At 39.9% G+C, this 25,032-nt stretch overlaps 1 protein-coding gene across 5 annotated transcripts in view; it reads left to right on the plus strand.

Moving 5' to 3' along the window:
- Window positions 1-1,141: 1,141 nt before the first annotated feature.
- ANO4 (anoctamin 4) overlaps window positions 1,142-25,032 on the plus strand; it is a 197,538-nt gene continuing 173,647 nt past the window's right edge. For 4 of the 5 annotated variants that reach the window (XM_054847846.1, XM_054847809.1, XM_054847818.1 and 1 more), the window contains exon 1: window positions 1,148-1,368. The gene's annotated coding sequence lies outside the window, so the exon portion shown is untranslated. Of the gene's footprint in view, window positions 1,369-25,032 lie in introns of all 5 variants that reach the window. The other variant, XM_054847835.1, reaches the window with a different exon arrangement.

Here is a 25,032-nt window from a genome sequence, read left to right on the forward strand (position 1 = left end):
ATTTTTAAAAATGTTTTGAAAAGGTAAGCATCTAACTTTGTCTACTGGCAGAGTGTCTGCTTTAAGTAAATGCAGATTTGCATGCTGTGTTTAAGTTTACTGTGGACTGCATTGTGCAGTAGGACCGGAAGAATTTCTCCCCCATAGGCAAATGCAGGCATTTGTATTTTAGAATCAGGAGCATCCCCTGGAAGTTACATTGTTTGGCATCTTTAATGTTGACCACATCACTTTCCTGTGCAGATTGGTTCAATGGGTTAAATGCTATAGAAAGGTTTGTCTCCAGGTCCTGGATATTCTTATTGCAAATTAAGTTGAGATCTGGGTTTTTTCTGGGGGAGGAGGGGGGTTGATGTCCAATAGTATGATAGATGGCAGCACAAACATTTAATCCAGTTGTCATCTTGGTGAGTTGGGGGAGAGGGACCTTGGTTGTGTATTTTCTGTGGATCTGCTGCTGTCAGGGATCTATGATGTCATGTCAAAACCAGCACCGGCTCTAACAAGGCAGTTCACAGCAGCGGGGCTGTGCTGTGTAAAATCTCTTATAGACTTCCTTCTCCTCCAAAAAGAAACCTTTGAAAAGGAACCAATGGATAATGTATGTTTTATATAGGGAAGCTACCAGATAAAAAATTGCAAGTTAAATGACGCTGACATTTAAGCCTCCAAACTTTTCCTGCTTTTGTACTATTACACAGATGTAGAAAACAGCCTGTCAGAACAGCAACCCAGAAAAGCTTGTAGCTTTCAAAGTGCTGCTCCTCAGAGAAGACGCAGTGTAAGATGAGTTTGTTTGCATGTGGGCACAGAAAACCTTGCTGGGGTTAAGAGGCAGATTAGCCCGTCAGTGGTCTTGTGCAAGCCAGGAACGCGCTGGCGGCTTGCGCACCAGGCTGCCCTGCGTTGGACAACTGTCATGCTGGCACCACTCAGTTCCTCTGATTGGGTACTCCCAGCGACTGATTAAAAATGCTGATGCCGTTTCTGAGCTCTTTTCCACTTGGAGGAGAAATCTCTTTTCCCCACCCCCAAGCCCACCTCTAGGATGTAAGCAATGGTGAGAAGATGAAGATGAAAACAGTGCGGTCTGAGTGACTGGAAATACAGCAGTCTGTTTTAGCTGCAGTGTTATGTAGGAGTCGTCTTCAGACTTCTTACCTTTGTTTTTTCAGCACAAACTGCTTGCAGGTTTTGGAAGGCTGTGAAAGGACTTATCATTTGTGTGTTAGTGTTTTCTGTGTATCATCATATTACCTTGCTTTTCCCTGGACAGCTGTGTTCAAAGCTTCATGTGGAAATCTTTCTATTGAAGAGAGATAAAAAGGATCCTTAATCTGATTCTCTTTGGATCTTTCTATTTTTATGGTAAGTGCCAGCATGTATTGGCTGAGCATAGCTTCTTTGCTGCAGTGCTCGTGCTCTCTCCCTCTCTCTCTCTCTCTCTCCCTCCCCCTTCCCCCATCTGTTTTTCTCCCCCTATATTCTTAGATAAGCCTCGTGACCTTCACTCAATATCTAGTCATCATTTTTAACATCTTCATAGCAGATGTTGGCTAAGTAAAATACAAGTTTTCTCTTTATTTTGCTCTTTCCCCTCTCCAACCGGAGCTCTGAAATAGTGATTGCAATCGGAGTCCTGCCTCTTTGTCCTTGAAACAGGAGGCTTGAGCATTGCTCGTGATTGCCCGTGGCAGCAACGGGATAAGGTTCTGGGGAACTTGAATTACGGATATGGTAAAGGTGACTTATTTCTGTAGGTCTGTACCACTATGCTGGAAAGGGCACAGAAAGCCCCTGCTTGACTAGCCGTGTAGAAAACTCTGAAGCCCCTCAGTGTTCAAGCGTGGGGCATACATGTGGTTTGAGCTGATATTTGCTGTCATTGGCATAGGAAGGACGGGCTCTTTCAGCATTTTCAACATAAGCCTATGTCATCAGGTGTTTGTAAATTGGACCTTTTGCATCTTACAAGTGCAGACTGGCTGGGACAAGAAGTTACAGAATAGGCAACCTAATAACCATCGTCCCCTCGTCCCTCACTGGTCTGTACAATTGCAAATTCTTTGCCTTTTGAAGTGCTTTTACAACTCTGCAGTAGAAAAGAAGTGCATTTAAATGTTTGAAAATCCGTGCTTGCTTAATTCATGCTTTAAGCTATTTTAACAGCTCTGATTTTGTAAGTAGGAAAGGTCATTATTTAGTCCACAGTAAACTGTGCCCTTAAACATACTTTTTTTTTCCCTAGTTTGTTGCATGAGATTTAAAGTAAATGCAAATATATGATTTCCAATAGATATATTCCTTTGCTTTTGGTATGAGAGAACTACAAAAATAATTCTTTTAACTTAGATGCATTTCATGTTGTGAATCTATTAAGTGGATTGACTATGCATAGTCACACGCTGCAGGAATAATAAAGACTTTACTAAATCTTCAAAGGTCCACTGAAGACATAGATATAACACCGGCTCAAACTCATTGCAGGCTGGTCTGCCTTCAAAGCAAGGCAAAGAGGTGATGTGTTCTTATACCTTTGTTTTACTGAGGTAGAGTAAGAATAAAGCTTTTATTCTGTCTCTGCATTGCCTTTTCTGGATTTAAGCAAGAGATATGATGATGTCTGGAAATTGTTTTCTTTGTTTAATGTGTCTTACATTGTGGCTTAATAAAATAATTTTGTTCCTGATTTATCCTGTAATTCAGAGGGCTTTGCTTCACGTGAGCTGTTTAGTTCAACAGAGTTTGTTACCTCCTTCCCTCTCCCGAATGAGTAAAAACTTTAAAACACTGCTGTTATTTTAAATACCCTTCCATTGTTTTCTGTACTTGAATGTCATGTCTGGTTGTATTGATAGCATGTATGTGTGCTGGGGGGTTGAGGAAGCCGAGATTAGGCAATTGCAAAGAGGTACTGGGGGGAGGAGGAGGCGGCTTACACAGATCTGCAGGTAGAGGACTTCATGGTGCAGTGAGGTACCTGCTGCATTGCCTTCGCAAAAAAGCGGTAGTGGCCAGCACGTAGCCCAGATGTCAGTGGTCCAAGTCATCTCCTCCATCAGACCATGCGTTTTGGCATCATGTTGCACCTGCTGGTGCAGCTGATCCTGACACCAGTTTTCCTTCTCACTGATGGGGTGAGGACACGCTGCAAACCCACCTCCCTCCCGCTCTCTGGTAGGGAGCAGGTCTATCTTGGCATCTGTGCAGCTCAGTGAACTGTTTAAAAACATTTACCTCTAGAGCAGTCCTCCTCACTGTCTATTACAAAAAGGCTTTGGCACTATGTAGGGTCTATGCGTTAACTTAATTTTTAACATCGGTAATGAAGGTGCCTGAGTCGGTTCTCTTCCAGTTTCACTAAGTGCTGACACAATGACGGCAGCAAAGAAACTTTTTGCTGTGAAAGGAGACCAGCAGGGCTCTTATTCACACACATGGGGAAGCGCTTCTAAGTGCCTGCAGGTTGTGACATTGTCTTGGGGAGACCAGGCTTAGACTTTTCTCCATTAAATGTAACACGTAATTGTGTGTGTGCATCTGCATGTGGAGCTCTTTACTGTACCATTTTGTTCCATATAAAATTACTGTAAACTTAAACAAAAGGGTTTGCAAAATATGTGCACAACCTAAATAATTCTGAAGATCACACAGTTAAGTACGTTACAGCATGTTTTTACTTTTTAAATTATTATTATAAAATCAGGTATTCCTGTGCCTTAAAATAATCTACATTCTTACTTCACGTTTAATCCAAAGCACTGTTTTAACTCATGTCTAAGTATGACTATCTTGTGAAAGCTAATTTTTAACCCAAGTATGTAACCATATGTCTTTTTCAATAAATGTTTAAAAGCCAAAATGCATAATGTAATATGCTTTCTAAATAGCCTTGAGGCAACAGGAAGGGAGGAAAAACAATAATCCTGAAGTATTTTCTCCAGTTTAAACTACATGAGCTTGCAATGGGATGTTTACGTTTGGAACCCGATGTCTATGTACTGCAACTGAGAAGTCCATGCACCTAAAAATCCTTGTCAGCACATCCTGTGCACATCTTTTTTCAAGGCTGAGGGCTTAAAAAATAAAGATGCAAGCCTCTACAAAAGCCTTGAGAGGTAGAGAGAAGAGTGAAATCCCCCAAATAACATGAAATTCAAGTAGGTAGATGTGCTTTCATTTCTTAGGAATCCTATGAATTCTCTGATAGGGGAATGCATGCATAGTACTTCCTTGTTTCACAGCATGGTGTCATGTTAATTCCTTTGCAGGGTGGCTGAAGACTGCATAGAAAACAACTGCAGGGGGAAAAAAAAAAAAGCAAGCTCTGTTCCTTAGCCAGCCAAAATCACCCAATGGTCTGATGAAGTCACTGCATTCTTTTTTCCTGTCAATGTATGCATTCTTCCCTCTACTTGTCCACAGCATCAAGTTCTGTAAAGCTTTATACTCCACAAATATTTAACCATATACATTTATGTTGCGAATACAAAAGGGTACGTTTTTACAGAAACCTCACTCATTTTCCATACTGCTTCAGTAGTTTTATGCTTTCTAGATGCTTATATCTTTTCTGACAAAACCTACACAAGCAGCTATTGATTATCACTGGCTGAAGAATCCAGGTGGTGGATTAGCCATGGCCCAACTTCCCTCTCTGCCCCAGACTGGAAAGCGATACTGGCATATGCATGATGCAGAGCTGAAGTCATCAGTACCAGGTTGTTCTCTGGCTAGTGTTTTTTTTGTTTGTTTGTTTTTTCAAAGCTCCTTCTGAAAACAATGTACAAATGTTTTCAAAGGTAATGTACTACATCATATTTTTATAAAGCACATGTAAATAAGTTATAATAAGCCTATTCTATGTATATATTACGTTACATTAATTGTGGTTTTACTTGGCTGTTTCTTTATACATACTGACATAAGCACAAGCGCACATGGATAATCAAAACTCGACTGCAATTTCTAGGCTTTCTCTGTTATTCATAGAGCTAAATTTATGGTTTTCCTGGACACATTCTCTTGTTTAGTCTGCAGATTTTGTCAAGATTGATTTCAAGGACTTTATAGCTCTAATGTTGCAAATATTACAAATTGTCTCTGTATATCTGGAGACCTTAACAGGTGAGCTGTCTTCAGTCACTATTTTTGCAGTTCATGGATGTCCCGAAGTCCTGTGTGTGAACGCTGTGCTGCATAACCCGTCAGAAGTTTGGTGTTTTGAGGAAGTATCGGGCAGGGTGTTCACATGCTACATGTTTTCTCTGCATCTGTGGGGAAGGCTTAGCTTTCAGGCACTGTTAAATGTGTCTCGTGTCTTCTGTGCACGAGCTGCCCTCTTAGTAAGTGCTTGCACTCTATGCGTGTCATATCTCAGGGGGTATTATTTTCTGCATGTGTACAACTGCATAGCACTTGTGTAGACCTGCCTGATTCTTCATGGAAACCGTGGCCTTTCAGTTCATGCTGTGGAAATATTGGACAATGAGGTGAGAGGTCTTCTGTATGTTAAACAACTTTCTCCTGCATAGCGTAAGTCACAATTACGTTGTTCCAGATCCAATGAGCTAATAATGGAGCAGCGTTAGGCCTGCTTGCTTTGGGAAATATGAAAGGGCTGAAGCATTCCCAAGGGACCACTCTGTCTCATAGACTTCTTCAGTGCCTGAACATAAAATTAAATGAGAATTTTTAAAGGTAAAGTGTTTGCTTTCAAGTGATGGTGGAACCATTCTTAGCCTTTTTTGTGGAAGGTGTGAAGAGGGCAAAACTCTATCCTAAATTAACTCAATCAACTTTAGGGGGTCCCATTCTGGTAATCTGAGATTACTAGAATCAAGAACTTTACGTTGTTCTGTTTGCAGTATAAAATGAAATAATAATCTGGTTAAAAGTTATGGGCTAGTTCCTCAGCATCCTAGCGGAAGGAATCTTGGCACTGGAGTAGGTAATGCAAATGTTCAATCTCTACGAACAATACCTCTGAACAGGGTGAATATCACTGAACCTGCAATTAAATCCCCAAACAAGGGAGCTAATGGCGCACAGCTTTCTGCACGTGGATAGATTTTACCCTAGGAGAGCAGATCTCTGAGAGAATATTTTCAGCAAAGCCTCATGTTTTTAAGAGCTGTATGTAGACACTTAGAATGCTGCAAGGTCCATCTGTCAAAATACCTTCCTTTTACCACCTCAGGAGGAGCTACAGCAAGCCCACCTCCAAATGTGCGTCCAAATCCAGCCCTGAGAGAAGACTGGTCCCCACCAGACGGAAGTTTGAACATGAGTTCAGAGATTTCCAGATCTCTGCAGACTCTGCATTTACAATCTGACTGTCCATAGGCAGGCTTGCTGTCCAAGAATTTTGCACAACTTGGTCCCTCAAAAGCTCATACTACCCATGGATAAATATTTTTTTAAAAATAAGCTCTGAATTATTCTGTTTGAAAGTGGTGCCAGACTGGTGCCCAGATGTGCTGGTGGCTCTAATCTCATATGGATGACCTGCTAGCTCAGATCTGACATGGAACAACCATACTGAAGTATGAGATTAGAGCCACCAGCACATCTGGGCACCAGTCTGGCACCATAAAACCAACCATTTTCAAACAGTTGATATTCAGATGACACCAGCCAGGATTATGGCCGCATCATGCTGGCTGTAAGTGTGCTCTAGCATCCCAGGATTATGAAAGTATTGATGATCGTAGGAGGTGGGCTTCTCATGCTCTCTGCAGAGGTAGAATAGCAGAAGTTAGTGCTTCAGAGTGTGGTTGGAAACATGTCTAAGATAGATGTCCCAAATCTCCTTTAGGAGCCTGTGTTTGATGGGAAGCTAGGAAGAGCAGGCTTCTGTATAATTTATCTGTATGGTTTATATCACTACTGCTGGGAGACGATTGAAATAGATGTCTGCTTCAGGACAGCTTTTTTAACTTCATCCATTTGCTCTTGTTTGTAACCCCCTGCAGTATTAACATTAATTCCTTATTTTATATGGTGCTTACAGCCTTCAAATATAGAAAAATGATTGTGCATCCCTTCATTTTTGGAGGAGGAAGTTAATTAACAAAATCACTTGAGAAGAGCAAGACTGAATCTCCTCTGAGCCAGTTTGCTGTAGGGAAAAGCTAGCCTGGTGATTAGCTGGTTTGGATCACCAGGAGATACATTCCCATTTCAGATCATTTTCTTTGACAAAACTGTTTTTCATTACAATCAGGCATAATACTTTACACATGCTGTATTAGACGGCTGGTGACTTTTTCTAAATGAGCTTAGTATTTCTTGGAGAACCACTTCCTATAAATGCCAGCTGAAACCCACAGATTTGTGAAGTCCAGTGGTATGTCTCCATGTATCCTGGCAGACATGCAACCTCTCTCCATGTCGTTCATCGATCCTCTAGGCTCATTTCAGATCTTTTCTTGTTTGTGTTCTATGTCACTGTCTGTCTCGCTGTTTTCCCTTGAGACATACTTTTTCAACCTTTCACATATTGATTTGCCTTCACCTTTTTCTTAGTTTTGGTTTTCTTTTGTTGGTTCTTCTTTGTTATTCATAGAGGTGATATGTTAGGTTGGTTGTTTGGGGTTTGTTTTTTTTTTTTATACTGATTGTCCTCTTACTGTTGGTTTTTGTTGTTGGGTTTGCTTGGGGGTTTTGGTGTGGTGGGTTTTTTTACCATACTAGTTGCCACCCTATACTGTGTTCAGTCTAGGCAGAGCCCTGTTCTTATTCAGTGCCTGGGGAACAGCAAATATTGTCTTTTCTAAATGAAGAGCTTGAGCTGCAGTCCCAATATATTGTGAAGCTTGTGTAGAAAAATGGAGAACAGGAGGCAACGATAAGCAGGTTTAGCAGGACAAAAGAGCTGGAACCTAAGAGCCAAATAAAAAGTCACCCTTATTAGCATGAATATTCTTTTCCTGAATCTGCTAGGAAAATAGTACATTCTGTAGTTATGGAATCTGAGGTCAAAGAACTGTAACGAAGAAGAATTTAGGCAAACAACACACTGGTCGGAGTTCTTTCAAGCTCTCTGCAGTTTCATGTAGGCAACACTGGTTTGGTTTATGCTTAATGGTTTTGAGGTTATTGCCATAAAAATTCTTTATTTTAGATGAGAAGGGGGAAATGAATTAAGTTGAAGGCTGCTCTGCCCTCAGAAGAAGGAAAAGAATACCTCTTCTAATTTCTTGTTGTCCTTTGTTCCCATAGAAACTCCTACAGTATTTGATTTTTCTAACCTATGTCATTTAGATAACGAACTCTTCCAGAAATAGATGAGGGGAAATTCCCAATCCCATTTAAATTAAATCCAGGGTAGTGAAGTTTCTACCCATAGACTTAATTTTGTTTTGTATAATGCTGACTGGTGATATAATTGTCCTGGTTTTCTCTCTCTGCATCTTTATGTTGACCACCAGGTCAGCTTAAGTATAAGAAATTATTTCTAACCGGTCACACTGAAATTGCTGTTGAGCCATAGACAGAATTTCCTTTTTTTCCTTGAAAATGTAGAATTTGTATGATGTAGATTTCAGGAATGCTTTGGCAAAAGATTGGACAATTTTCTGCTTCAGCGCGCTTCATGAAGTTTTCTTAGTTTACATTTCTAGTAATAGACTCTGAACCATTCTGATTAATATATTATGGTAAAATTCTGGATATAGAAACAACTTTTGTGAAGCTTACATCAGTACTCAGTATCCCATGGTGAAGTTGTTACTGCAGCTTATCGTTGCACTGTTGTCACCAGAACCAGTTCTGCAGACAATCTAAACATTCTTGTGTAAGAAAAATATGACTATATTTTCCTTTTCACCTAAAAACCACCATGACTCAATCATTTTTTGATTAGTACAAAGACTTATATGTTAGCATATGACAACATAATTTCTTTGTGACAAACTTGTAGGCCTAAATTATCCACTTGCTTTCCTTAAAGCTCAGTCATATCAGCATTGAGGTAACTTTCTCTGCAGTTTTAATTCTTCATCCTCTTCTTCAGCTTCTGTCTCTGATCTTATTCCTTCTAATTCTCTGTTCTGTGCTTCTGCCACTTGCTGGGTCTCCTGTCCTTTGACTCTCTTCCAGGCTCTGCTCCGTTGCCCCTCTAGCATTTAGCTTTCTGCTCCTTCTGCTCTTGACCAGCTCCTCAAGGCTATTTATTTCTGTGTCCAGGTGTCTCACATCCCAGTGTTTATTTTTTCCCTGAAGTTCTGAGCTGTGAGCAAATGAACTCTGTCAATCCACTGAGTTATGGTACTTCAGCAGTGCTTGTTGGGCAGGTTAGCGTTCTTTGTAACAGCAATTTTCTATTCATTGTTTGTGAAACAATGCAATGAGGGTGTTAAAGGTCGCATTACAATGCAGAGACGTATCAGAGAAGAACCGCAGTGTCAGATTTCAATATGATAACCTCGTTTCCTGAACTTAAGGTAAAATGTTAGATTTGAAATTTTATTTATATAACAGTGAGGATGTATGATAGGCCTGTGCTTGTCCTGATGCTCCTTGGGTGAGATGGGTTGCTGAATGGTATCATGAGTTATGTTGAAAAGGGAAATAGTGAAGAAAAGGGAGATAGGTTTAGGATATGTGCTTCGTTTCAGTCCCAAGAGGAAGAGTGAGAAGCAGCGAGATGGATGTGGCACAGATTCACTTATTTTTGACATTTTGCTTCAAGATCAGGTTGTGATGAAAGAAACTTTGCACATCTGGGAATTGCTATGTGCTTTCAGCTGCCATCTGATAGTATGACAGTCACTGCACAGAAACTTGTTCATTGTCAAAGATTAAGTGTGTTGCACAAGATCATATAGAAATTTTGCATCTTAATTGAACTCAGAACTCTTGAAACCTGTGCCAGTACCCTGCCCATGCCAGTACCCTGCCCATGCCAGGCTAGCCTATTTTTTTCTACAGGGACAGCATAGAGGAAAAAGGAATTTCAGAACAGATAAACTATGTTCAAACAGACAAGGTAAAGAAGAAAACTTAGAATCTTCTAGGTTCTAAACCAGATAAAAGTCTTCAGAGAAATTTTAACAGAGAAAAAATAATCCTTTTGTTACAAAATGTGGAGTAATATTTAGGATATTTGCCAAATAACTTTGATATCTTTGCTGCTTGTTATTGCCTGTCTAAAAATTCCCAGTTGTTTGCTTTCCAGGGCATAGAATGACATCTGCTTAGATTTTGATGTGCTCTGAAACTCTCACTTGCACTCTGGTTGCAGTAAACTCCAGGCTAAGTAACTTGCATTTGACGTGGTGTTTCTGCTTCACTGTTGTCAAACATATGTCCTCTTTGCTTTATAGACTCCAGGGGAAAACCATGTTCTGGGGCATACTGTTAGCGCTTACATCTTTTGAACTGCATTTTTTTAGAAACAACTGTAAGCCTGAAAATAGATTTTATACCTCGGGTATAGCTTTGTGAGTGTTTCATTGCATTCTTGGGTACTAGCACTGTGCAATCCAGGTATGTTTTATTATACTAAAAAGCATGGGAGGGTGCAGCTTTGAGCATTTAAGAATTAATAAATGCCAGAATTTTGGTTGGCTGCATTTATGCATTATCCTGGGACTTTAGTCATATGTTTGCATACAGTGTTTTGCACCAAGTTCTCTTTGCTTCTTTTTGTTTTCCTTGTAGTTTGTTCTGTCTCATAGTTAGTGTATATGATTCAAACTGTGCTCCAAATAAAAACAAATATTTCTTGATAGACATATTTTTATGACAATTGCTACAACTTCTGCTAATCTTTAGATGGCAAATAATTTTTCTCCACAGAAACTATAAGTTGAGATGATATTATTTCGCCTGCTGATGTTGTCTGTTCTTATTACTGTGTAGATAAGGAGCTGAGGCTCAGCATGAAAGAGAAAAATGCTTGCTAGCTTAGGGTGCTGAATGTGAAATGCCAAGGGCATGATTTTTTGCCATGTATTTAGTACATCATAGCATTTCATATAATCAGAGTAAGGTTTGAATTGACATTGACTGCAGCTATGAATGCCATAACTTTGATTAATCAGGTGTTGTAAGCTGTGTGCTTGGACAGTGACAAACACCCACTGAAGTTGCTTCCTTAGCAGCACTGAAGGCAGAGGTGGGTATGCAATCAAGTACCTCAAATTAAAATTCAGATTATTTAATCCTGAGACCAACATTTCTCTTCACGCATTTTCAAACTCTGTTTCTGCATCCACCTCCCAGTACAGCTTCCCCTCTGTGCTGAGGCTGGGGAGAGGCCACGTGGAGCTGACGGTTATCTCAGAAGTGTGTGTCCCAAACCCACAATGAGGATAAAAATTCTGTGCAGTTGGGAATTGAACCCCATATCATATTGCATAAGCACAAAAGTGCTGAGCGTATTTCACAGATACAGCCTTAATCCTGGCAGTTCTTTAGGTCTGATAGCTCGATACTCTAAACTCAACACTCTTCTGATATTGGCAATATATGTAGGACGGATATTTAAGAGCTTCAATTTTCTTCTTCCTGGATTGGAACACACTGCGGAGTCAGCCTGGCAGTCGTGGTCGTCATTCCCTAGGTAGACCAGTCACAGCGGGGAAATGCATCTTTTGCTACAGAGTTCCCTAATCATCTTTTGAGGGTAGTTTAACGTCTCCACTGCCACAGACCTTTCTACCTTGCCATTAGGGTAATTCTTCATTCTTCACAATGTGGTGTGGCTGGTAGCTATGAGATCCCAGGAGAGAAGGTCTCTGCTCTTTTACTACCACTGTTGCAGTGACCCCCTTGAGCTATAAGAAGGGCAAATGCAGGGGAAAAAATTACCCTTGCTGAAGTGTTGTAGATGATATTTTCGTCCAGTCACCAGGAAGGAACAGGATGGGAGCATAGCATGGTGAAGGCAGGGGGATCTTTAGAGAATTTGGATGCCAAACTGTAATAACCTTAACTGTAGATGAAAAATGCTCTTTCTGAAATATTTTAGTGAGAAAAATTTGGTAAAGCTGCCTTAATGGGATAATAAACATCAATCAAATATCAAATCCCTGGTCTAACTTACAGAGATTATTATTACTTTTTGGCATATCAGAGTACATTTCTTCTTTCTTTTGTTATCCTAAGCAACTGAGTATCTTTTGCTTTTGAATGAAATAAACCAATATAAAACAAGCTGCTCAACCAACCTACAGTAAAAGCTAGAATCGACTGTTTCACCCAGAAGATACTTTGCCACATCTATTGTTGAGAGAGAAAAAAAAAAGAGCTCATAACTTTTGGTGGTTTTTCTTTTTTTTACTATAATATCTACCTGTCTAGATACACATATATAGATGCTTATAGCATACATCTTCAAATCTTCATAACTGACTAGTGCTTTTCTGTGGCTAAGATGTTATAAAACAGCCTGAAATATTTAATGTTCTCCCTCTGAATTCCAAGTAAAGTTGATTTTCAATATGTCAAAGCAGATGTCCCAAGTCAGAAATGGCATTTTAAATTTTGAGGCACCTCTGCATGTGCATGGCTAGTGATTTTATAGCATATTCACTGATGTGGTTAATACTTGAAAGCTGCTGTTTTAAAAGAAAAGTCAATGTTGATTAGCTATTATGTGAGCACAAATTTTATCGTTACAGTTTTGGTGTTATAAGTAAATCCAATTAATCTGTGAAAATGTTTTCATTCCACCTTATTAACATAGTTTTTAGTCAAGGGCATAATATAAATAGTATAATTGCAATCGGTCAAGTCCAAAAAACCAAAAAAATCTTCTCCAGTCCTGTTTTAGGTGTCGTGCATAAAGCAGCTAATACTTTACTCTTGTGTCCTTGAAAATGGCAAAGACGCTGCCTTGTTTCAGAAGCTTTACCAGAGGGTCTTGCTGGTGAGCCAAGGTTATGGGAATGTAAATTCTGAATTGGCAACGCCTGCTAAATGCTGCTGGAGTGCCATGTGCAGGAAGATGTCACATCATGGTATCCTACAGTGCCTGTGGCTTTGTGGTGATTCGTTACTTGTGCTTTACTGTCCCAGGGCAAGAACAAGAATTGCATTTAATGCATAATCTCAGGAAAGGGCCTGACCCTTTCTCTGCCCATGGGGCTCCAGTACACACCTTGCTCTGACTTCAGCTGAAGAAAACCCATGAGTTAAATTTTCCATGCTTTAAAATATTTTTTTTTCAATAACTTTAGATTCTTTCTAGATTGAGATATATCAGTGGATATATCATGGACTTAATACACTCTGAAGCCAAAGACAGAATTGCAGGGCTCAGGAAACAGTACTAAAGATGTTCCACCAATCATCGTTTATCACTTAAAAGTATAACTTGAATGTACCATTTAAATGTTTTCACATGTAATCACACTTAGGACTGTGTGCTAAAAATACTAACACTCAGAAGGGGGAGGCAGCCATTTGCATAAATAGAAGCATGGAGAGCAAGATGGTAGGTTTAGTTACTCTACATGGCAGTTTTAAGGCAGTAAGTACCTAATTTTGTGTCAAGGAAATTAGGGACTTATTGATTTCTGCTGAAGGATATACAAAATGCTCGTTTTCCCCCAAAGACAATTTCCTTTCAGCATAAACAGGCACTTATTAGTTGATATAGGAAAGTCAGACTTGCAACCTTCAATACCTATGCAAAGGGTCACTTCTGTGTGGAATTTCATACTTTGGGAAAGTCTGGAGAAGCTTTTCCTTACTCTTCACATGAAAAGTCTGACACACCACTAATATTATACCCTGTTAACTGTCAGCTACTGAGCACTTTGGTGCAATGTTAATCCTTCTGGGTTTGGTATTGCTATTTTGCTGAGCAAGCTCAGACTGCCAGTGCGATAAAGTAATTCAGAGGCAGGTGCTTTCAATAAATGGAGTTGTGCAAGAGACATTGCAGATCTTCTGCTCTCATATAAGAATATCAGTAGGAATTGATGTAATTGAAAATCTTTGAAAGAGTGAAATAGAATCTAGTGCTGCAGTTTGTCAGGAAATCAATTATAAGTAAAAATGAACATTTTCCATTTTCATTCTGCTCTTGCACCAGGGTGTTGCCTGGCTCGGCAGAAGCTGCTGTTCAGCTCTAGTCAACAGCATCCCTGTAGTTGGATTTTGAAGCCTGCACTGATAACTGGTTGATTTTAGAATAAATTTACAAAAGAGGTTAAAATTTGAAGCCTGACTTTGTGTAATATTTTTGATTGTAGTCACATCTTCTGTCATGGATTGGTATCAGTTTTTATAAAGTACATCTTATTATTTTGAAAGTTTTGGTAAATGGTCCGTACAATTAACAGTAGCAGGGAATGAGTGAGACCAAATTAGGTTTGTTCCAATTCCTGCTTATCACATTAAGTGCATCTTAGTTTCACTTTTTTGCTTAATTTGTCTCCTTTATACAAAGACAGTAAGCATTTGAGACAAAAGATGTTTTTTAAAAGCATGTGATGTCTAGCACCTGGGATTGTGGGGTCCTGAATGTTGGGAACCGAATAATTTTTTTGTGCCCTGTGCAGATTTCCAAGCTCCTAAAATTTTTTAGGCTGTTTTGGGTAATTTCAAAGTTTTGACAGAGCAATCTCTCCTGCTTACTGAAAGGCCCAAATAATACAGAGGTCAGCACAGCCACCTGTGCGGTGGGGACGGGGATCGAGCCGCTCTGTGTCTGGTTTGGACAATGGACAGTTGCCTTAACTAGAAATTCTTTGCAGAGCTGAAATGCAAAATATCTTCTTGCTTCCATGCAAATTTTTTGGGCTAATTCTGATTCATGGCGTTTGAAGAGGAATGACGCTGCTAACACAGTAGAAGTGAATGGCAGTAACAAGTGGAAGTGCGAACAATGAGCAGTAGCAGGGTCAAGAGTTTTCTCAGCACAGTTTGCAGGCTGTGAGCAGCGCAGATGTATTGAGCTTGGAGCTGGAGCTTACTGAGGGCATTCAAGAAATCAGGTAGGTGGTAAACAGGCAGAGGTTTGGTTTGGTTTTTTTTTTTTAATTTCTCTTGCCCACGCTGGAAGAATAACTTATGGCTGTTAATTAGCACTTACTCATGGTGATGATTGGGTCTCACTCTGTAGGTCATCCGGCCTCCTGGAGTCTCTGGGACTCCTCCTGGGTTAAGAAGCAGCCCAGCCTCCTGTGCAGCCCTGGAGACAGGACACTTTCTGACAGTTACCCTCAGGGAAAGTGCGTAAGGCTGGGAAATTCAGAACTGTGTGGGTTTAATTAGGCTTTTATATTCTTCACAGTTTAAAAAAAAAGGGGGGGGGGAGGGGAGGGGGAGTGTTTTTTCCCCTCCTTTTCCTTTAGAAAGAAATGTTGAAAAAAGGGAATTGAAAGTACTGAACAATGAACTGGGATAGGAAGCATGTTTTAGATACAGCATTCGCACAGGAAAAATGCGGCAGTGTGAATGGGGATAGGATATAGTTTACTGAAACTTGCATTGCTCACTGCTGTGAAGCTCTAACTTTTCCTTGAGATAAGTTTTTCTCTTTCAGAAACATACTCAAGCCAGAACAGAGAAATAATTAGGTTATGACAGCCAAATAAATGGTCTGCATCTTCATGTTATAATCACCCATGGATTTCATGGGCTCTACATGCTATATTGTGTTTGAAGGCTAAATTACTAGAAATTAACAATGCCTTGCTTAAAGTTTATGGAATGATCAACTAAGAAAAGAAAAAAACAAATTCTGTTTTACTTTAATAGCAGCAGTATTTCAGGATCATTGGATAGAAAGAACCTGAATTAATAAGCAGTTTAATTTGACAATGAATGTTTAATGTGAGACATTCATTTGTAGACAGAAGAAGCTCCTCGATTATAGCTAGCTGATTCCTTGGAAGGAATTCCAAGTAGTTGTTTGTGTTACTGTTTCCAGGAGATTAACATGGGGGAATGCCTAATTCAGGATTGAAGTGGGGAGTCTTTCTTGCCATGGTGAAATCTGTGAGCAGCCAGGGATTCCCTGGTTTGTAACAGTGAAGGACTATAGTGTTCAAGAAATTGCAAGTAAGTGTAAAAGAGCTGATTCTACCATGACATGAAGCTGAGGAGAAGGGTGTCCATCTGTAGAGCTATTGCTGCTGATTATGCATAGGTGAGACAGTCCTGATGTTTGTTGACAACCCACAAGTGAAGCCACCTTAGCCTGAGCAAAAGTGCTGCTCAAACTGGGCAGGCTCAATGCTGATTTGATCCTGTGTAGACCAGCATTCAACGTGCGCAGAATTAATTTGAACGGGATTTAAGTAGTATCATGAGGAGGCTAAGCTTTTTTTTTTTTTTATGGTCATTTATCAACATTATCCATAACAAGGTTTGGATTGTATCTCTTGCTTTATTTAGTGTTTTCATTTTTATACTGTCAGTTGTGAAAATAAATATGTAGGGCAAACCTGACACTAAAAAATTGTGATAAACAGCATCAATAAAAAACATTTTCTTCTTTTGATAAACAGCTCAAAGAGGTGTTATACTTTTTATATCTCACTTATCCAGTGAATAAACTAAAATAGGGAGAAAAGTGGAAGACAATTATGCAGTTTTTAAAAATACCACAGTTCTCACACCATGACCTTATCACAATCATAATGGGATGGTATAAGAAATATAAAATATGAGTGCTAGTTTCAAGACAAAGGCTCTTACAAATTGTCAAAGTGAATGTTCTTGAAAATCTAGATTAGGTGAGTTTTAGTTCTCTTAATATTTCACAGAGCACTTCCGCTTTTTTTTTTTTTCCCAAACTTCTTTTTTTGACTATAAGAAATGGTTTGGATGATCATATTTAAAAGATTCCCATGGATATGAGGCTGACTTGCAACTTTCCAAAGAAAAAGAAACCAAAATATTGACATTTAGGCAAGGAGTATAAGTAGTGGTGAAAGAGTTTTTGAACTGCTTAATGAAACTCTGTGTGGGATGTGTCTAGATGTTTAAGATTTTATAGGAAAATCCAATACCCACTAGGATGTGATAAGTGCAACAATCAAGGAAGCCTGTCAGTGGGACCCAGCAACAGGTACAGTAAATAGTCCCCTGTTCAGGAATTCATCCCTAAGCATAGCAATAAATTAATATGATTTGAATTGGTTTCAGTAGAGTTTGTAGTGTGTGTTTGGTTCTGAATAGCTGCAGTACAAACCGACCAGAATCCTTACCCTGCTCTTGACACCCAAACCAAGAGGAGCTGGAGGGACGTTGCGCAGGCAGTCTGCAGGCTAGGGGAGAAAAGCACTGGCTTGGCGGAGGTCTGTCCGCTTTGGGTAACTTACTGTGTTATGTTGAGAGAATTTATTTGGGTTCTGATTAGTGAGAGATAATGAACATAGAGACAGTGTACTTCGCTGTGGGTCTGTAGACTTCATGATCAACTTGGGCAAAACTTCTTCATTAAGACCATGGTTGTATCGAACAGCATGAAACTGTGTCAGTAACAGGATGGTGACAAAACCATTTCTGCAGTCGCAGGAAGATCTTGAATTTTTAAGTATGGGCTTCCCTGGGCTACTTTAATAGAAAGCAAACATTTTCAGCCAAATGCATTTCTTTAGATCAATTTCCCATTACAATGAGATCAGTGTTTTGAACTGTAGTGAATCACTGTGGGTTTTCTTAATTATTTAACTGCTTTTTTATTTTAAATATTTATTCTAGAGAGAAACAGTGAGGTAGTGGACTGATGTCAGCATAGTATATCTGAAGGGTAGGGACCTCCTTTCTGATTCTGCCAATGTTTTTCAGTTTCAGTCAAATCACTTGGGCCCTGCCTACTACTTTGCTGATTAGGCTCAGTTACAGCCATTGCTCTACCTGCACCAGATCCTTATAGAAATGAGCAGCACATATAGGCAAGATATAGCTTTTCCTGTTCATCTTGTGAGGATCCGTCAATAATGCTACAATGATGACTGAAACATAGGCAGCCCTTCATATCTTCTCTTCTTTCTTGCGTGTAAAATAAAGTTTGTCTTGTGGGAGAGGTTTGAAAGATGGATGAGCCAAAGTTTGGAAACAGATGATTAATGTATACATTCAAAGTTGTAAATTTCTGTTGAAATATACTTTGGTTCTAAATTGAGGGGGAAATAGGACAAGTTTGCTTTATTTAATTATCTGACTACAGGCATGGTTATCTGTAATAAGTTTACCTGATCAGATTTATCATCTGCAGTGGGGTATGGGAATGACATGTGGAAGCACGTCATTGGTGATGAAGCAATATGCAGCGTGCAGATTCAGCACTGTACACTGTGCTGAGTACAATCCTTGAGTTTAAATTGGAGTTTATCACCTCACTTTCAGAGCATTTTTACTTATGTTTGCAAGTGAGTTAGAGAAGTGCTCTGCTGTGCTGTCAAACCAATGACATCCAAGAACTTACTGAGCTTCTGATAAAAAGAAATTGAAGGTCACTTCTTCAGATCAGTGGGTTTATCTCTAATCCAGTGCAGTAAACTAAATTGACTGTGTATTTTGCAACAACAGCAAAAGTTTCAGAAAAGCTGGAGTGTAGTGTCTCATCCATTGCTACAATAATACATGTTTGAGAGAACCATGAGGAAAGGCCATAAGATTTCCATGATGTCTTAAAATTAATGAACCTCTAGGAGAACAAGGTTTTACTTTGACTTTCAACTTAATGTCTGAGCTGTTCTGACAAATTCAATCAAAAGTCAGGTGCTGTTTATGGCCATATTGTTGCTAAGATCTCCATCACTACTTTATTCTTACCGAGGAAGATATTGAAGGCTTTGTCTCTATCATACTGTTGTATTCTGAAAAATCTGTTCAGGGGCATGAGCAAGCAAAACGCCTTTTACAGCTGAAGCCTATTGCTAAAGTGTGAACAGATTCCTGTCTTCATAAGGAGAAATATTTAAAAATATTGTTCCAGATTTTCTCAAGTCCCATTCTTTGCTTAGAGGAAGGGTAAAAACAGTAGGAGTGACAGTTCCCAGTTCTGGCATTGCCCCATCCTGATACCTGACTTAGCAGGTGCCTCTGCTTTGTCAGCACCAGCGAACTGCGGGCAAGGATTTCTGCCTTCTGCTGTAACCCATCGCCTCTGCCCAGTCTGTCCAGGGCATAGCGCTGGCTACCCTCCTGCCTGCTGAGCGTTCCCCTCCGTTGCTGCTGATCTCCATTTGGCAGCTAGGACCGAGTTATGTCCTATTTGCACTTTTCAGATGATGCAGAGGGGAAAAAAATGGCACTGTGGATTTATGCTTAGTTTGGTTAGGACCATTGCAAAGCCTGGCATTTCTCTTCATTGACAGCACTGATGACAGAGGTTTATTCTACAGGGGAGTGCTGCTACCCCAGGGGATGATCCAAAACATTTCTTATTCATTCCCAAAGTCAATTAAAAAATTAACATCGTAGCTCTTATCAGTGTGTGCACACAAAAAAAATAAAATCACTTGGACTGTGGTGCAGTTAGCTGCTATCTGACTTCTCTTTATATGCTTAAAAGGATGAGCAAAACAAAGGAGCACATTTCCAGCCTCTTGTTGAGTCTAACACATATGATAAGCTTATGTTTCAGTTTTGGATAGGAATTGGTGGTTTTTGCATTCATGTTTCTGAAGCCTTGCTGATCAGCAAGGAAACATTGGCAAAATTTCGAAATAAGGCTGCTCGCCTGGGAAATGATTCCTCGTATGTCAAACATTGACAGGGCAGCAAGGAAAAGGAGTTACGGGCAGTAAAATAAAAGAGAAATTGACTCAGTTACACTTTAAATCATTTTATTCACATTTAGTTGTGGCAAAACACTGTTGTGAAGCTCCAGGAAAAATGGTCTGCCATTTTTATCCTCCTTGGTTACTTTTGCTGGTTTGGATGTTTTAATGTTTTGCCCTAGAGGCAGATGGTTGGAGACATTATGGTAGTACTTATGGAAATATCCACAGTGTAAAGACCAGTTTTCTAAGCCAGTTTACACAAGTGAGTAGACCTAACAGAGTATTAGTATTTATGGGCATGTGTCAACTTGTTTCTGGAATATTTTTTTTTTTTCTGTTTGGTTGTGTGTTGTAGCCTGGCCAAGGATGGAGGTTACCTTCCTAGTGGTAGGTGAGAAATGGACTTGTGGTTTTAACCCTGCTTCAGTCATTTTTAGTACCTGTGTGGTTTAAAGCCAGAACTCGAGAGCTGCCTGAACATTGGTATGTCTCTAGATTACAGCCAATGAACTTGAGCATTGGTGCTTATACTGCAGCACTTAATCTGTGACAGTTTTGACATCACTGGAAATTGCCAACAGGAGGGAGGCAGCGTTAAAGCACGAGGAAGCCCCGTCTATTTCCATCTGGATTGTTTGGTTGCTCAGAAATGCAAGGCAACTGGTTTGGGTGATGTAAGATAACAACAAACCCTTTTGCTTCATGGGGTATTTGGGCCTCGGTAAACTCTGGGAGTAAGTTCTGCGAGCACTTGATAAAGCTTCAATTAAGCGTTCATCTTGCATCCAAGCACTAAATTACCTGTTTTTCTAGGTCACTAGCTATTTGCTGATTAAGCTCTGCTCTCCATTTTGAAAGGACTGCTGTCATTGAAACAACTGCTGCATCTCCTGGTAGTTGACATAGCACCTTCTCCCATCCCTATGCCCTGCTCAGCTCCAAGCAGAGAAACCACAGGAGCAGGTGGAGTGAGAGCAGGAAACACGCCCGTCTGATACACTGCTGGGAGATGAGGAAGCATCCTCCCACCTAATTCCCCTCTGACTCCTCTATGCGTGGTGAGGTGCAAGGAATCACTTCCATATAATATAACTTATGCTTGCTGCATAAGTATTGCAGCATGCATCAAAATTTTACACAGGCATAAATTCAAAAAAATCATTTTGCTAAATGAGAGGGCTGCATCCAGCAGTATCCTATCCAGGACAGCCGCAGCTGCGCTGGGAAGGCAGGACTCGCAAGATCACAAAGCAGGATTCGTGCAGGAGAATAGATAGTGAAGAAAGGAGTCAGCACCACTGGGAAACAACCATACACAGAGGGCTGTCCAGTGCAAATAGAACTGCTGACTAGACAAAAATATGGTTTCCTTCCTCTAATCCTGCTCATCTTCAGTAATCTCAAGCACTGTTTGTGTAATTTTGTAATTACTGAACATCACCTTACCCCCAAAACCCAAGGTCCTGATGGAAAACCTGCGATTATCAAGTCAGTACAGCAGATTAAGAAAATCTATGAATTATTACCAAGTAAAGCAAAAAGTGTAAATCAGACCATTTTTTCATCTACTGCATTGTGTTTGGCAATGGGCTGTTCTTAATGCTATAGAGAACAATGAGGCTTCCTCATAATATATCTGGTTACCACCATACTATGGTAATACTTGAGAAATAAGGCCTTTTTTAAACCCTTTGGGGTGATTAGTTTATTTCTCTGAAGCATAAGGTCTATTTTCCCATGTGGCATTGTCAGAACTTGCAAAATTACTAATACCTTGAAGTGCTCCAGTGCATGTGGAAATCCTTTTGTGCTGTTGGTGCTTGTTTCTCGCAGAGTCCTGCAGGTTGTCGGTGGAATGGATTTAAAATGAGACAAAACCCCTTTATTGGTCCCAGTGGCTTCAAGCAGCAGTTCTTAGTGTTGTCAAAAGCATAAGAATCAAGATGGGGAAAGGAGAACAAATAACAGAGGATGGCTCATATGAACTGTCCTATATTTACCTCAGCTGGCGAGACTCCTTTTTTCTGAAGTCTTTGCTCTGAACTCAGGAGAAAGCAAGTTTCTTTCTCCTCCTCATGCTTCTCCAAGATTTCTGCATGCAGTTCTGAAGAGTCCTGGGACTTTTTCTTCCTGCTACCTCGCACTGAACTGAAAATGTTATCCTTTCTGCCACCACGCACCCCCGTGTGAGAGACATGGAGCGGGGGATCCCTTCCCCTCTGAAAGCCCAGCCCTGAAGTGGAACGTGTCCCCTTCTACCCCACCAGCCTTGCGGGGAGCCAGGAAAAGGAGGAGACAGGAGTTAATGCCTAGGATCTCAGAATAAGCATTTCCATGCAGGGAGTTATTTTAGGAAGAGCTGTTCTCCCTCTGTAGAAGAGCTCCCACGATGCGCGTTTATGAAAAGAAATGATCATCTGATGTCTGTGGGGCTACTTTTATAAGTCTTCAGCTGTGAACGTTTAGGCTGCGCTGCCTATTGATTTTTGTCTAGTAGCTGTTAGACCTGTTGTCAGTCTTGCGTTAGGCGTATTTTGGTTGATTTTTCTTGCCATTATGTTTCCTATGTTACTTTATTATTTGAACATCAAAACTGAACATAGTGCTGTGAACAGAATAAGGTATTCTGCTGCAAGGAACTTGTAGTCTAATTCAGGCACAGTGACGCACAGGAATACATAATATACAGGGTAAGGATGCAAATTCAAAGTAATAGAGGTGTCTGGGGAAAAATCAGTGCTGCAGGCTAATTTACTACTCCTGAAGAGCTACTAGGCTGCAGAACATAGGGAAAATATTGAACAATACAAAAGATGTCTTTTCCCTTCTTTTTTTCTCATCTTTCAAGATGTTAATTCCTAATGTGCTGTCAAATAGAGGGGGAACACCCAAAGAAAACAGAGAGAGAATAGGATAGGGATCCGCTCTATGTTCCTGTTTTCTGATCTGGAGCCCAGAAAAATGAATTGGAGATTTCTTGAGTATGACTTATGAAAAAAGAATGTCATTAAATAAAAACAACACAAACAAAAATAAAACAAGGTGGATTGAGCCTGGATTACAAACCAGTATTGCTGTAATTTGAGCTATGGCAACATACTGTGAGCTTTTGAAAAAATATTTAGTCTGTATTTGTCTTTATATGTACCTGTAAAATTGAGACATTGGTGATTGCTTATCTTGCAGAGCGTAGCTGCAGACTGATGAGGTAATGATCATATAAGGTAGATACCAGGGGTACCCAAAGTGGATGAATCCAGATTTTAATCTGTTCCCAATCTAAATGTCCAGTGGAAATCCAGGCAGTTACACACAAGCAAAACGTGGAAAGCAGTGATCCTATCAAGTTTGCTGGCGGTCTTTTACTTTGCATTTACACTCTCATCTAAGCCTCGATTTTTGTGCCATTTGTGGTGGTTCTGTTTCAGGAGTGGTATCCAACATTTCTTAGGCCCAGTGCATAGTCTTTCACTGCTGAAAAGTGTTTGTGGGTGTAACCCACATTTCATTTCAATGGTCAGTGATGGCAGTGAAGAAATTGTCAAACGTACTTTCATGTACCGAACTCATTAACATCACATGGCAATTTTGTCCCTGATACTGAGCCTTCAGACTACAGTTGTGTCCAGCACTGACTGGAAAGTCAGAAGCAGCAGAAGGAACACAGTCCAAACATGCATGGACAAAGAACTTCTCTGCAAACTTTCAGGGGGTGGCTGCAAGTCCTGACACCGGCTGTGACTCTGACATACAGTGTGGTCTCAAACAAACCCCGTAGCTTCTCAGAAAATATACTGGTGTTGGGTAAAGAAAATTAGTAAATATGTGACAGTTTTTGAAGGGTAACCATCTGAAATTCAAGTAGAGTTATGCACACGCAGACCTATAAATGCACGTGTACCTGTGGATTATTTAAACACAGAAGCACAGAAGAATAAATTAATTTAGTTAATTCCAGAGAATTAACTCATTATTTCTGGAGAAATCAAGTGTACTGGTACATTAACATTTTGATAATGCTACAACTGAGATTACACACTGAGAGTCATGAGCTGCTTTAATTATGTTAGTGAGCCTGCAACTCTCACTCTTGTGGTAGATGAGCTAGTAGCATCACACAGCCTTGAACTTCTTTGCTTTTCTGAATATTCTCTCTTTCTTTCTACTAGATCTATAGATTGAAAGTGATAAATTAAGGAAGCTGCGTGGACAGGTCTTTACAGGAGCTGTTCTAGACTGCCTGTAGTCTTCTAGTGTGACCATAGGGTTATCACAGAGGCTGTGTGCATCTAGTAGGATAAGGCCAGTAACTTTTCTGTCTCATGGGTTTTTTTATGAGGATAAACCCATTAAAGACTTTGAGACATTCAGATCCTATGGGGCTGAGCTATATATCTCTTTAAAGTAGATTAATGCTAGGAACATAAGCAGTATATCTTTCTGTGGCATCATTTCATGAGGTTGGAATAATTCTGTGTTATCGTTTTTAAAATGTAGTTAACATAAGTTATTAGAAACCCCACAAGATATCTTGTCTATTCATATTTTCTTATGTGCACTTGCCACTTCACATATATCATGTTGTCAGTGAAGTACTCCCATCTTTCCTCAGGAATAAGAATGCTTTATGACACTCTGGTCAACAAATGCCAGATGCCAAATAGGGATTTGAAAGTATTCATTTTCTTTTGTACTTCCAGCACAAGTGGCAGCATCACATCATTGCATTTTTCCGTCAATGCACTGGTAAGTATTTTAGCACTGTGAAAGCTAGAAATTGAAGAACAAGTGGATAAATGTCTATAAATACCTTTGAAAACAGCAGAATTGTCTTTCTTTTATTTGATTAAGCTAGTGGTTTAGAAAAGCAGAGCTCCCAGATCTGTATCTTTGGAGATTAAGTAAATAGTCTCATTCTCAAAAGAGCCAAGCACTTAGAGGTGTCCAGAGACTTCTGCAAGACAGTAGCTAGCTCTGTACCACAGGCATTTCCAAGACTCAGTCTTGCAGTCTGAAAACAGTGCTCTTGGCAAATTGGGGCTGAAAAAACTGTACCCCAAAGTTAACAGATTTTAAGTGAGAGCAAGATGACAAATAACCACCGCAGACTTTAGGAGCCAAACAAATGCCCATCTGGTTCTTTGCATTGTGTGAGGGCAATGTGCTGCAATTTAACAAATGGAACGTTTTTATTATTTAATTAGTCTCAAAAGCTAAGTGATTCAAAGAAATAAACCGTCTATGAAAAAGAAAAAAAAAATTAGTAACAGCAGGCCTGGTGCCCAAGGGCTTTACTCATGAATGTAAAGAAGACTGGGTTTGCTACCAGCTGTGT

Source organism: Grus americana, chromosome 1 (assembly GCF_028858705.1).
Source record: "Grus americana isolate bGruAme1 chromosome 1, bGruAme1.mat, whole genome shotgun sequence".
Lineage (NCBI taxonomy): Eukaryota > Metazoa > Chordata > Aves > Gruiformes > Gruidae > Grus > Grus americana.